This window comes from Sorex araneus, chromosome X (genome assembly GCF_027595985.1).
Source record: "Sorex araneus isolate mSorAra2 chromosome X, mSorAra2.pri, whole genome shotgun sequence".
Taxonomy (NCBI): domain Eukaryota; kingdom Metazoa; phylum Chordata; class Mammalia; order Eulipotyphla; family Soricidae; genus Sorex; species Sorex araneus.
The window spans coordinates 328242265-328257765 of record NC_073313.1 but is presented as its reverse complement, the minus strand read 5'-3'; the positions used below and the strand labels follow the sequence as shown (position 1 = coordinate 328257765).

The following is a 15501-nucleotide window of genomic DNA, read 5'->3' as shown; positions in this document are numbered from 1 at the left end:
TATGTATACATATATGTATATAGAGATAGATGGATAGAGAGAGAGAGAGAGATAGATAGATAGATAGATAGATAGATAGATAGATAGATAGATAGATAGATAGATAACATATGCTCAACCTATTGCTATTGAGCTATATTTTTGGCCCAGAAGTCAAACTCTTTGTTTGTTTTGGTTTGATTTGGGGCCACACTTGGCAGTGCTAAGGGCTTACTCCTGGCAGGCTTAGAGGAACATATGTGGTGCCAAGGATTGAACCCATGTCAGCTGAGTGTAAGGAAAATGCCCTATCCTCTATACTATCTCTTCAGCCCCCAGAATTCAAATTAATTTTATTGAATCACCATGAGATACAGTTACAGACTGACTGACAAACTTTTTATGATTATGTTTCAGTCATACAATGATCGAGCACCCATCCCTCCACCAGTACCCATTCTCCACCACCAATGTTCCCAATAACTCATTCTCCAAAACCAATGTTCCCAGTAACCCTTCCATCATCCCCACCCCTTCCCACATCCCTTCCTCTGTGGCTGGCACATTCCCTCTTGTATCACTTGTATCACTTGTGATATCACTTGTATCACTTGTCACTTGTCATTCCTTTGATCTTTGATTTGCTTGAGCGGATGCCAGTAACATCTCCATTCATCCCTGTCACGTGCTAGTGTAGCCCAATGGAGAGCCCGGCAAGCTACCAAGAGTACCTCATCCGCATGGTAGAGCCTGGAAAGCTACTCGTGGCGTATTTGATATGCCAAAAACAGTAACAACAGTGGGCCTTATTTGCCTGACTCCGAAAGAGCCCCCAATATGGCAGCATTAGGAAGGATGAGCAAGAAGAGGCTGATAAAATCTCAGGGACAAACTAGACTGCCAAAATGAAGAAAGACAAAAATGACTGTCTGTACATTCTACACATATACTCTGGCATCAGAAGCATCTCTCAGGGACCTGATGGTGCAAGCACAGAAGATCAAGTACGACATCATTGGTCTGACTGAAACAAGAAGGCATCGATCACATCAAGCCATTTTTGAGACTGGAGAAGAACTGTTTCTCAGAACATGTGACAACAGAGGCATTGATGGTGTTGGTGTCCTTGTCAACACAAACTTGGCCATGAACATTGATTCATTTCAATGCCTAACAACCCGAATCAGATTATTACACTTTAATAGATGTGGCTCATTGCCGGCAGTTCCTATCTTCATCGCCTACACCAACATCCAAGTACGATGAAGAAGAAATTGAGAAGTTCTACATGGAGCTGGAGAAGTTCTATAAAGAAGACCACACCTTCTACAAGATCATTGTTGGTAATTTTAATGGCAAGATAAGACCGAGAAGGTTGCCCAAAGAACTCCACATTGGGACCCATGGCCTAGAATGGAACAATCAGGGTGAGAGACTGTCTAAATCATCATGTCAACCAAACCATCCATGGTAACTCACAGTTCCAGAAGACCGAATCTAAACATTGGATATGGGAGTCTCCCGGTGGACGATTCCACAACAAAATTGACCACATCATATTCAATCAAAGGTTTTGCCTGACCGATGTCGCTGTTGTCCCAAAATTCCAAACAGGATTGAACCACCGTCTCCTTCGTGCAAAATTCTACTTCACAGAGCAGGGGTAAAGGTCTGCAAAGTTTAAGCTTAAGAAGAGAACTCCTAGAATGACCACCACTGGGAGCTCTTTGGCATTATTGTGGCAACATGGGAAGATGCCGTCATTGACAACATCGACGAGGAATACAATCGACTGGTTCTGCACCTCCATGACTGCTCGAAGAATGCCGAGAATGAGAAAGCCACAAACAGATGCCTGTCTTCAGAAACTCTCAAGTTCATTCACCAACGTGGTTTGGCATAAGTCTTAGGCAACCACAAGCTAACGTCTGAGCTTGCAAAGCTGTGCAGAGAAGCAATAAAGGAAGACCTCAAAAAGAGAAGAGTAGCAGTGTTGGCCGATGCAGCAGAAGCCAGAAAAAGTATTTGCAATGCTCACCTGTCCTTCGCCAACTACAAGACCAAGATGACTGCCCTCCAACGTCCTGATGGATCTATTACATATTCCAGAAGGGCAATGGAGAGGATTATTCATGACTTCTACTTGGATCTCTTTGACAACCACATCCACCTGCCCACATACCAAATTCTGCAGGATGGATATGTAGTTCCCAATGTCCTCCATTCTGAAATCCAACAGGCCATTTTGTTGGTAAAGACACGTAGACCATTCTGTTGTACAAGAAGGGAGACATCCACGGCATTGGCAACTATCGTCCAAACTGCCTATTGTCCATCATCTACAAGTTGTTCACCCGAGTCATCCTGAATAGAATAGGCAGAACACTAGACAAAGGACAACCATGCGAGCAAGCTGGGTTCCGAAAAGGATTCAGCATGATCAACCATATCCACACAGTGACCAATCTCATTGAAGTTTCACAGAGTTCAAGATGCCACTCTGTCTAACGTTCATCGATTTAAAGAAGGCCTTTGATTCTGTTGAGACTGAAGTGAAGTCCTAACTAAATAGACATTCAAACTCAGTACATCAAGATCCTCCATGAACTGTATTATAGATTCACCACCAGTATCTCACCGTTCTACAAGGAAGTGATCACTGACATAAAGAGAGGGGTTCGGCAGGGTGATAGCATTTCACTGAAATTCTTCAGTGCCACCCTCGAGAATGTCATGCAATGACCAGAATGGGAAGGAATGGGAGTGAAGACAGAAGGTAAGCAACTACACCACCTCTGCTTCTCTGATGACATCATTCTAATAACACCAAACGTTAGCCAAGCGGCACAAATGCTGGCCAACTTCGACCACGAGTGTGGAAAGGCCAGACTGCAGCTGAATCTCACCAAAACAATGTTCATGAAAAACAAACTAGTCCCTTATATTCCATTTGCTCTCAACGGAACAAACATCTCCAATGCAGCAGCTATGTGTACCTGGGTTGAGAACTCAACATGAGGAACGACTTGGTGCCAGAACTGCACAGGAGAAAGAAGCAGTGTGGAACACCTTCAAGAGAGTTGAAGAAATGGTTAAGAGGACAAAGAACCTCCGGCTCTCGACACATCTTTTCGAATCCACCATTCTTCCTGCCCTAACATATGCTTCAGAGGCCTGGGCCCTATGAAAACAGGATGAGAACGCTATTCAGGTTTCCCAAAGAGGAATCTAAAGAGCTATGCTTGGAGTATCACGTTTCACTCAAGTGAGAGAAGGAATCTGGAGTTCTGACCTCCGTCTACGATCAAGAATCGGGGTGCTTGTAACATTCCACATGGTGATTCAATAAAAGAATAAATTAATAAAAAAAAAAAGAATCGGGATGCTGTCTCGTTTGCCAAGGCGTCAAAAATCAGATGGACCATACACGTAATGCAATTCAGAGACAACTGCTGGACTAGAGCTGTTACTGACCGGATACCATGAGATGTCAAAAGACCGCGTGACAGGATGGTCAGACTTCTTCGTCAAAACCATGAATGAATGATTTGAGGCTCTTCCTGTTCCTGGAGCGAGCACTCCCTCTTACTCTTTCCTTTTGGGTATTAAGGTTTGCAATACAGGCATTAAGAGGCCATTGTGTTTGGTCCATAGTCTACTTCCAGCACATATCTCCTATCCCAAGTGATCCCTCTAACCATTGTTTACTTACCGGCCTCTTCTCTATCCCAGCTGCCTTTTCCCCCAGCATGTGAAGCTGGCTTTCAAGCCATAGTGCAATCCTGTTGGCCCTTATTTCTACTGTCTGTAGGTATTAGTTTCCTATTATGTTACTTTATATTCCACAAATAAGTGCAGTCATTCTCTGTCTGTCCCCCTCTTCCTGACTGACTTCACTTAGCATGATAGTCTGCATGTCCATCCACTTGCATGCAAATTTCATGATTTCTTCCTTTCTAATAGCTGCGTTATTTGGGTACATTGTGTAGATGATGTACCCAAAGTTTTTTAACCAGTCTGTTAAAGAAACTGTTTAACAGTTTGTTCGTCTGTTCTTGAGCACTCAGGTTTTTTCCAGATTCTGGCTACTGTAGACAGTGTTGCAATAAGCATACAAATGCAGATGTCATTTCTACGTTTTTTTTTATCTCTGGGATATATTCCTAGAAGTGGTATTTCTGAGTCATATGGGAGCTCAATTTCTAGTTTTTAGAGGAATGTCCATATTGTTTTCATAAAAGACTAGACCAGTCAACATTCCCACCAACAATGCAGAATTCAAGTTATTGACTACTTAATTTACTACCCCTTTGCTTTATAAATTGGGAAAGTTTGGGAGGAATAGATCTAAACTTCAAAGGATCATATAACTAATATGTTTGCTAATCCCAAAAATAAGAGAAAGATTCAGAGAAGACATAGTTTGCTGTAAACCTATAAAAAGAGAAAAGGGGACAGGAGGTTCTGGTGTCACATGCAGGGGAAATATTGGGAGTCAATGTGGGAACCAGTCTGATGAGGTTTGTGTAGAAAACAGGGGGTGAGGCAGAGAGATATTACAGGAGATTAGGCATTTGCCTTGCATTTAGCTGACCCTGGTTCCATCTCCAGAGCCACAATCTCCTGAGCACAGCCAGTTATAAATCCTAAGCAGCGAGGAGTAAGCCCTAAGTACTTCCAAAAACAAAACAAACTACAGCGAAAAGCCAAAACTAAAAAATCATATAGGGAAGGGGGAGATCAAATCAGCGTATGCTACAGTGGAAATCACTATATTGACAGTGGATCCTTCAACACACACACTTAGCCCCCAAAAGCAAAAGATAAGTGGCAAAGAGGAACAGAGGAAAGAACCAGAGATGACCAGATTCACTGCCATTAGAATAAAGGAAAGGATTGGAAATTGGTCCCATCATCTGATTATTCAGGAATCTGGGGCAAATTTACCATCCTCAGAAAAACTTTCTGGGAAGTTGCTGCCCTCAAAACAGGTGTGTGCTTCTGAAAGACAGAAACAACCCTCTTGCTGTGAGTAAAAGAAAGAAAGGACTCGGGCAGAGTGAACTGGGGGCAGGGATGCATGTGTGGAGCTGCATTTAGGCATGATCTTCCGGCTGTGCTGAACTGTCGCTTTCTGGCAAAAGATCCATCTCCCTGTCATGCAGTTTCAGTCTTATCCCATTCTAGCCTTAGCTACACATGACAGGCTCGGGAGACCAGCTGCCACAGCCCATTCATTGTGCCTCCTGGGAGTCACCAATCAAGAATGCCAAACTTCAGAGGGCTCAGTTCTTCATGGCAGGCCTGGGACACTCTGTCTTCCTCACGCTGTAGGTTTCCACCAGCTCACTTCTCAGACCTCAAGATCTCACCCCATATGTTTATGTTGCCATCAGGACCCAGACACCTGTGTCCTCCACACCATCACCCACCACTGGAACACAGGGTCCAAATCTTCCTTGGGTACTTACAATCTCTGAGAGACAAATATTACAAAACCAAAATGAATCTATCTCCCAAAACTTGAAAATTATGACTGGTCAAAGGATGTATGTAGGTACCTTGACCAAACTCTACTAAGGTTAGAAGGCCCTACTTCAGAAGTTAGATTTTAACCGTTTGGTTATAAGCTCTAATACATACACATAAATACCTATCACTGTATCACTGTCATCCCGTTACTCATCAATTTGCTCGAGCAGGCACCAGTAACGTCTCCATTGTGAGACCTGTTGTTACTGTTTTTGGCATATCCAATACGCCATGGGTAGCTTGCCAGGCCTTGCCATGCAGGCGGGAAATACCTACATGTAGTGATTTTACAATTTAAACTATATAAGATAGCAACCACAAAATTGGAATTGTTTTTCAAAGGGTCTTATGTACTCCTTTAACTGAAAACAGCTTCACACTAAAAAAAAAAAAAAAAAAAAAAAAAAACAGATCCTGTTTTACAAGTGAACCCAACCCCAAAATAGTAACTATGGCCTTAAAAGCTGTTATCCCATTCCTGTGTAGAGAATTTAGACTTTATAACTGCCCATTAACACAGCTAAGCATAAAAATCTGATTTATAAAGTATCCCTAGCCTGGACCCTTATAGCATTCTACAATTACACCATCCCAATTAAAATATCCTGAAAGTCTTATAGATTCTCCTTGAAAAACAGCACTCCATAAAAGCACAACCCAACCCACAAAACAATCCAGATGGAACAGACTCCGTGGCAAGGTGGTAGCACAAAAGGGGTTTCAGTTGGAAGGAAAGTATTTTAAGTGTCTGATTCCCAGGCTTAGCATCTGCCAGTGTACACAGGAGTGAATAATAACCCCCAAAGCTGAGAGGTATTAATAAGGGGGGCTGTTCTGCTGTCCATCTTGGGCTTTCCTTGCAAATTTGGCATTTGTTTATATAAATAAGTACATCTGGGCTCTAAATTTGAGAAATCCGAGTGACATATTTTACTAAATAACAAGAAGAAAATTTAAGAATCTATCCAGAGAACGATTTAAGGGACAAAATCTGGAAGCTTTCTCTTAAGCCCAGCATAATCCTGTTACTCTGGGCCATTTGGAGGGTCTTTGCCATTTTGTGAAGGTGTTTTTCAGAAAGGATGGTTCTTATTTGCTTTTGCCTGATATTAGATCATTTTTATAAAAGAAAAAAATGGAAAGGGGCCTCTCAAAATTTACTCTTCAGGGGGCTCGAACAATGGTACAGCTGGTAGGGTGCTTCCTTGCATGTAGTCAACCTGGGTTCAATTCCTGGTACCCCATATAGTTCCCAAGTTTGCCATAAGTGATCCCTGAGCACAGAGTCAGGAGTAAACTCTGATCACTGCGAAGTATGGCCCTAAAAACAGACAAAAAAATTACTCTCTGGGGCCAGAGAAATAGTACAGTGAGTAGGGCACTTGCCTTGCATCTGACCCACCTGGGTTCAATCCCCGGCATCCTATATGGTCCCCCAGCACTGACAGAAGTAACTCCTGAGTGTAGAGCCAGGAGTAATCCCTGAGCATCGCTGGTTGTGAACCAAAAAAAGCGAAAAAAAATACGCTCCATTTTAGATGTCAGAAATGATGCTTAAAATTTCCAAAACCTGAAAATTTGCTGTTCTATATTTCCATTCATAATAAAGAGTGAGAAGAACCCCCACTCCTGCCTGGAAAAAGTACAGGAAGGAGAAAGAGAAGATCTAGGGACACAGCAATAGTACAGCAGGTGTTTGTTTTGCACATGTCCTACCTGGCTTCCATCCCAGCACCAAATTATCTGAAATAACTCCCCACACCAAATCACAGAAAGGAAGACAAAACAAATTTGAACATTGACTCTTGCATGGCCCCCTACTATGAAAATAAGCCACAGAAACCAGCGGTCATCACCAACCACTAAACGTGAACTATAAGTCACCAAGAACATAGCTTTGGTGCACATTCCTAGGAGGGAGAGAGGAACACAAGGTCCCCCGGGGTTGGAATTTTGTACCAGGTGAGGCACCAAACCCACAGGCACCACAAACTGCTTGAACAAAGGTCCAGGGTACAAGTGCTAGTACATCAGGAACCCTCTGTCTGTGGTGGGGAGCCTGAAGCTAGCATCCTAAGCTGAGTGAAGCTGCAGATTCAGGTGCTACCAGATTGGTTGGGGCAGGGGTGAGACAACATTCCCTGTTCCTGGAATGGTAGAGTAGTAAGGAGCTGAAAGACAGCTGCATCTTGAGGGTCAATGAGGTAGTCCTATCCCCTTCACATCTGAATGCCCTGTACATGTTCTATTCCCATTGAATATTGGCAAAAGATCAGACCAGTCAGACACAGGGATATCAAGCAGTGAACACTTCTCAGGTCCAACTAGTACCTGACAAAGAGTCACGAGTGACCAAATGCAGGTACCTTGGTGGATATAAATTCTGCTTGGAGTATAGGGTGATTGGTGATAAGGTTGTTCATCAAATTGAGTAAAATCCCATATAGAGGATAACTCCAAAAGTTCACTTAGAAACCATGAAGAAAAATGAAGAACATAACAGGGTAATTTCAAAACACAAGGGTGGAATTAAGCAGAAAAGTTGGAGTAGCAGAAGAATGGATCCAAGTGCTCAAGGAAAGATCTAGGAAACCAAGGAAAAAATAATTTTTAATCAAAAAAGTCATAGGCCTTTGAAAATAGCCTTAACAGAAACAATATCCAAGTTATAGTTATCCCAGAAGGAAAGAGAGAATAGGGAAGAAGTTTTGGTGAGAAAAATTACAGCTGATAACTTCCCCAATTTTAGGATTGACCCACACCCAGATCCAAGAAACTTGATGATTTCTAAACAAAAGACACCAAAAGACATAGTAATTTAATTCCAAAAGTCATAGAATCCTAGGAACAGTAAGTATAAAGGAAAAAAATTGCTGTAAAACTTGCAGAAGATTCGGGGAGGGTGCAGGTGAAAAGCAGTAAAGCAGCAAGAAAAACAAAGATTCACAGCAGATCTACCAAATGAAACCCTATAGGATAGAACGCAATATTGTCAATAGCATTGTAGCACTGTCATCCCGTTATTCATCGATTTGCTCGAGCAGGCACCAGTAATGTCTCCATTCTGAGACTTGTTGTTACTGTTTTTGGCATATCGAATACGCCACGGGTAGCTTGCCAGGCTTTGCCATGCGGGCAGGATATTCTCAGTAGCTTGCCAGCCTCTCCAAGAGGGATGGAGGAATACAACCCTGTTCGGCTGTGTGCAAGGCAAACACCCTACCCACTCTGCTATCGCTCCAGCCCACAGGGGTTATTCTTGGTTCTGCACTCAGGAATTATTCCTGGCAGTGCTCAGAAGACCATCTGGGATGCTGGGAATCGAACCCGGACTGGCTTAGTGCAAGGCAAATGCCCTACCCACTGTGCTACAGCTCCAGCCCATTCTCTGAGGTAAACGCTTTATATTCAACTTCCTGATAACGGAAATGAATCCCTTCTAAGGAAATAAAGAGTAGCAAACGTTGATTAAAACAGCATCCAACTAAGAATACTCTATCCAACTAGGTTATTATTCAGATTCAAAGAAGTGACACAAAGCTTTATCCAAACATCTACTTAAAGAGTTTATGAACAAGGGGACCAATGAAATAGTATGGTGACAGAGTGTTTGCCTTGCACCTGGTCAACGTAAGTTCAGTCCCATACAGTCCCTGAGGAGTGTATGGGACCACCACCAGGTGTGATCCCTCAGTGCATAGCCAGGATTAGCTCTGAGCACAGTCAGGTGTATCTCCAAAACGAAACAAAAGTTCATAAGCACCAAATCAGTGCTACGAGACACATTAAATTGTCTTCTATAAATAGTAAAGTAATATTGCTTGGAAAAAGAAAATGCTTAAAATGCAAAATGCAAGAAAAGAGGAAAGCAATAAGAGGTCTAGTATAATATATTAAGGTTCATGTGCTTTTAAATTAAGAGAAAAGATAAACCTGAAACTAGAAGGGTAAACCACGTGGTATTCTGAGGACAAACACACTTACAAAGTACAAACAAAAAAAGACAAATGGAACCTGACTATTTTGGTAAAAGCAGATCTCAAAATACAGGGGAATTAAACAAAATAAGTCTGATGAAACAAAAACTAATTACAAAAACACTCAAAATCCATATTTTAAAAAATATACAGTAATAGATTCATTCACATCAATCATCTTTTAATGCCAATGCCTGAACTCGAAATTAAAAAGCAGAGCAGTCAGATGGATCAGAAAACTGAACCTGATCTTCTACTGCTTATAAAAGAAACACTTTAACTGTCATGATAAACACAAGTTCAGAGTAAAGGTTGGAAAACAAATCATACCAAAAAGTTGCCTAAAAATTGGTGAGATAGCCACAGTTATATCAAACAACATGGTTTTCATACTAAAAAAATTAATAAAAGAGGGGCTGGAGAGATAGTACAATGTGTAGGGCACTTGCCTTGTACACAGCAGATCCAGGTTCAATTACCAGCACTCCATATAGTCCCCCAAGCCCTATCAGGAGTAATCTCTGAGCACAACCAGGCTCCCTGTCGCTTGCTAGTGTAACCCAATTGCATCTGCTCGCTCCAGGAGCAGGGAGAGCCTCAAACTGTTTGTTCAGGGTTTCAACGAAGAACTCTGATCATCTTGTAGGTGGGTGACCATGCAGTCTTTAGACATCCTGTAGAATCCAGTCAGTAACAGCTCTAGCCCAGCAGTCGTCTCTAAATCTCATTATGTGTCCAGCCCATCTGATTTTCAACGCCTTGGCAAACAAGACAGCATCCCTGATTCTTGATCGTCGATGGAGGTCGGGACTCTGGATTCCTTCTCTCACTTGAGTGAAATGTGATATTCCAAGCAGAGCTCTTTCGATTCCTCTTTGGGATACCCAAATAGCGTTCTCATCCTGTTTTCATAGGGCCCAGGTCTCTGAGGCATATGTTAGTGCAGGAAGAATGGTGGAGTCGAAAAGATGTGCCAAGAGCTGAAGGTTCTTCGTCCTCTTAACCACTTCTTGAAGGCATTCCACGCTGCTCTCTTCCTCCTGCACAGTTCAAGTGCCAGGTCGTTTGTCATGTTGAGTTCTCAGCCTAGGTACACATAACTGCTGCATTCAGAGATGTTCATTCCATCAAGGACAAATGGAAAATCAGGAACTAGTCCGTTTCTCATGAACATTGTTTTGGTGAGATTCAGCTGCAGTCCGACCTCTCCACACTCGAGGTCGAAGTTGGCCAGCATTTGCCCTGCTTGGCTAATGTTTGGTGTTATTAGAATGATGTCATCAGCGAAGTGGAGGTGGTGTAGTTGCCGACCATCTATCTTTACTCCCATTCCTTCCCATTCCAGTTGTCGCATGATGTTATAAATAATAATGGATACATTCATTAACAAAACATATTCACTAACAGAAGATATGAGATATAGCAAAAAGCTGTATTAAGGAATTTTTCATAGTAACACAGGTGTTTATCAGGGGAAAAGAAAGAAAAGATGCAAGTAAATACCCTAGCTATACAGCTCAAGGAACTAGTAAAAGAACAACAAAGTTCAAAGTAAGTAGAAGTAAGTAAATAATAAAATTCATAGAAAAAATTAAAAAATATAGAAATAAAGATACAATACAAAAGATCAGTGAGCCAATAACTGGTGTTTTTACTTTTGTCTTGTATTGTTTTAATAAATATTGACAAATCCAAAACAAAGGCACAAAGAAAGAAGTCACTTATAAATCTTTTCATAAGTAAAAGGGGAGAAATAACAACAGATAACTCAAAAATACAAAGAGAGGGGACAGGAGCAATGGTACAGTGGGTAGAGCACTTGCCTTGCACACATCTGACCCAGGTTTTATCCCTGGCTCCTCATATGATCCACTGAGCCATATAGGAGATATTCCTGAGCACAGAGACAAAAGTCAGCCCTGAGCACCACTGGGTGTGGCCCAAACATACCCCCAAAAAAATTAATTTATTTTTTCATTTTTATATAAATATGTTACCACAAATAATTTTATGCACTAAATTGAAGAATGTGGAATAAACAGGTAATTTTTTATAATTTTATAAATTCCCAACACTCAATTAGAAGGAAGTATAAAACCTGTACTATCACAGAAATTGAGACAGCTAACACTCTCCCCCCTAAAATTTCTTGGTCCAGCAAGTTCTTCCAGTGAGGTCTTCCAAAACTCAAAGACCGACAACCCATACTTCTCAAGCTCTTCCAGAAAGTGCTCACATTCTCGCTGAGATTTGCCAACAGAATTGAAAACTGATGCTGCCAGGTAGGGAGGAGAGAAAAAAGAAACCTTTTTTCCATGTATTTCTCTACTTTTCAGGTTTTTTGGACAAAGAATTAGTATTTATATCTCAATTACAAATTCTGAAATTTAAAACTTCTTAACTTAAACATTTTAATATTTATCAAGTCTCTTTTAAGATCCAAAAGAGAATAATAATATAATATAAAAGAAAAATGAGATTAAGTTATTAAAGAGTAGGTTTTTGTTGTTGCTATTCAAAATAATTTATAAAATTCAGTCTTCTATTCTAACACCAATCTCACCATTACATCACCATTATTTGAATTTTCCCATCACCACACAAGCCTGTTCCAAAGGCAGATCCTAAATAACTTATTTTGCATTATTTGTTAAGAGCAATACACTAAAAATGATCCAAAAGGATTTCCTTAGAGGAAAGTGCATGAACATTGTTGTATCTCACTTTGCAGCCAGTGAGCCCTTATACAAAAGAGTACAAACATGTTGCAGTTTGAGCCTTGGTTAATTTCTACTTTACACCCCATCAAATGTGGTATGCTACTCTTAGTACATCAGTGGTATAGATTATGAGATATCTCATGGTCGCAGATGAGGCCACAATCTCCAGAAATTCTAAAATTTTAAATAGGGTGATACAGTTGGAGTTAAATTTTTTTAATTTTTAATTAGTGAATCACCGTGAGGTAGTTATAGACTTATGAACTTTCATGCTTGTGTTTCAGTCATACAATGATCGAGTGCCCATCCCTCCACCAATGCCCATTTTCCACCACCAATGGTCCCAGCATCCCTCCCACCACCACCACCCGTCCTCTCTCCACCCAACCCCACCTATGTGGCAGGGCATTCCCTTTTGCTCGCTCGCTCTCCCTTTGGGTGTTGTGGTTTGCAGTTTGTGGACATGACTGTCCAGGGTCCCAGACGAACGGGGAGAAGAAGGGAGATCTCCCGTTCTCAATTCTCCACGCAAGATTGGAGATTTCACTTACAAAAACCTGAGTTGTTCAACAGATTCATTCTCATGCATGGGGCGGCGGGGGGCTTGAGCCTGTGGAGATGGATGATGAACATGGTGGCGATTGGGTTCTGGAGGCTTTCAGTTGCCAGGGCTCTGCTAGGGTAGGTGGTAGGTTCACATTCCCCCCCACCCCTCAGGGTACCCCAGATGAACTTAGCCTGATGTGGGTGTGGAGGCTTCTCTGCTGGCTTTTAATTATTTAAAAAATTACATATCTCAATATGCCCACAGAAAAAAATGCAGGAAATTCACTAAAATTGCCACGTTATTTACTTCTCGCTAGAATATTATAACCTGTTTTAACTTGATTTTCTTCAAATTTTCTAAAATGAAAGTTATATTAATTTTATATTTATAATTTAATGTTACAGTAACAACTATGATCAGTTTGAAATCTTCTATTTAAATTACTCTATATCTAGACTGGGCCTCCTGGTCCAGTCAAGATGAGAGAAAATCTGAGACATAATCTCACAAAAAAATTATATTTACATGTGGGAACCAAAAAATTCACATGTGGGAATCAAAAAAATTCACAAATTTATATTTACATATAATTCAAAATTACACTACACTTGATCTTAGCCAAAAGGCCGAGAAGCAAATAGGCGGTCACACCCAGGGACTGCCCCCGGTGCCCTGCAACCCCACAATGGCCCACACCCAGAGACTTAAAACCAAGCTCCTGGAAGAGAGCGACGCAGAGTCTCTTGCCTACGCACCTGGCTGTCTTCCCCCCAGGGCCTCTCGGAATGGGTGGGCTCCAACTTCCCTCCCTACCCTGAGCAGAGCTCCCTCATCCGAAGACCTCCAGAGCCTAACCACAGCGGTGCTCAAGGCCCCTCTCCACACATTTGGACGAGCCTTACATATGAAGGTACCGGCAGAGGAATCCAGGTGTGTGGGACCCGGGGCTGAGACCTCCAAGCTTCCTCAGATTGGGACTGGGCCTCTTCCCCCAGATTTCCCATTCTCCAGTAGCTAGGTCACACTCAGGGACTGCCCCAAGCGCCGTGTAATTTCATCAACGGCCAACATCCAGAGACTTAAAACCAAGCTCCCGGAGCGCTCGGCCACTTTGTGGCCATGCGATATCTTAAAGCCTAGTTCTGCCTCTTGGAGAACCTGGTTAGCTACCAAGAGTTTCCTGCCCACATGGGAGAACCTCACAAACTCCCCATGGCATATTCATATGCCAAAACCAGTAACAATGCTGGGTCTCATTCCCCTAACCCTGAAAGAGCCTCCAATGGGGCATTGTTGGGAAGGACGAATAAAGAAAGGCTTCTGATGTCTCTAGACTGTGAACTAAACCATATCCCCATGCCGGCCAAGGAGGGGAAACATCCTTCTTTCTCAGTTTCCTATTCCCTTTTTGGGGAGAAGCGGCGTGGCGTCCGCCATATTATGAAGACTATTAAGCAGGTATGAACTTGGTGGTGCGGAAAGGAGAAAAAAAAAAGTGTTATGAACTTGAAACAGCAGAATGCTTGAGCACTTGGGCTGGGGCTATTACCAGCTCACACTCCGCCGAGATTCGACCCAGGTGGCCACACTTTTGTGCAGCCACTTTGCTGCTGATCAACCAAGATCCAGAGGCCAGCTAGACTACTTTTGGTCCCAGCAACTACTTGCAGCCATGTCTCTAGACTGTGAACTAAGCCATTACCCCATGCTGCCCCAGGAAGGGAAATGATGCAATTTCTAATATAAATCTCCCTGGACTTAATTACTAAAATACTAAAATACAGAAATCCTAAACCTGCATATCTCTTCATTCTCAGCAATGGAAAACTAATTATCAAATGCTTCCTTGTCAGTAGGGCTATTTTTTTGGGGGGGAAACTCCAACAATAGTGAGTTTTGTGTTGAAATATGGAATGTAATCAAGGTAAAGAGAAAATGAAGTGAAATTTATCAGTTACGCAGGTGGAGGTGGAGGAGTGGGGGGTGGGAGGTATACCAGGGTTTTTGGTGGTGGAATATGGGCACTGGTGAAGGGATGGGTGTTTGAGCATTGTATAACTGAGACATAAGCCTGAGAACTTTGTAAGTTTCCACATGGTGATTCAATAAATTAAAAAAAAATTTTAAAAAAAGGAAAAAAGGCTTCTAAAATCTCAGGGCTAGGACAAATGGAGACATTACTGAGACCACTCGAGAAATTCGACCATCAACAGGATGATGATGATGATGATGATGATGATGATGATAATGATGATGATGATGATGATGATGCATTCAAAATTATTAGAGATTATTACAGAATTAAAAAAAAGAGTCAAGGACAAAGTTTCATCAAAAATCGAAGTGTATGGAAGAGACAATGTGGTCAGTGAGACAACAGGGGGAAAAAAGATGCAGTACTGGTCCTAATTAAAAGAAATCCTTTGACCAACAACTAGGAGAATGTCTTAGGAAATAACATCACAATTCTATTCAACAGAGTTGGGACTATACACGTGCTTGATAAGCAGCAGAAAATCTCCTTCCTCAAAACATTGTCTCCATGCTTCAATACCTTAAATTTTACTGTTTTCTTACTTAATTTTTTCTCAGTCTCTCTTGAAAAGCAACTGAACTTTGGAGAACTGACATCTACACCTTACCACCTCCCTATGCCAGTGTCTGACATCACTTATCAATATCTGCATTGATTTCTGTGAGATCTTTTCAATCGTTTCACTCCAAGCATCTACTACCAGTTCAACCA

At 41.8% G+C, this 15501-nt stretch overlaps 1 pseudogene; it reads left to right on the top strand.

Moving 5' to 3' along the window:
* The first annotated feature begins 900 nt into the window (after positions 1 to 900).
* Positions 901 to 15501, top strand: part of LOC129399636 (uncharacterized) — a 30808-nt pseudogene continuing 16207 nt past the window's right edge.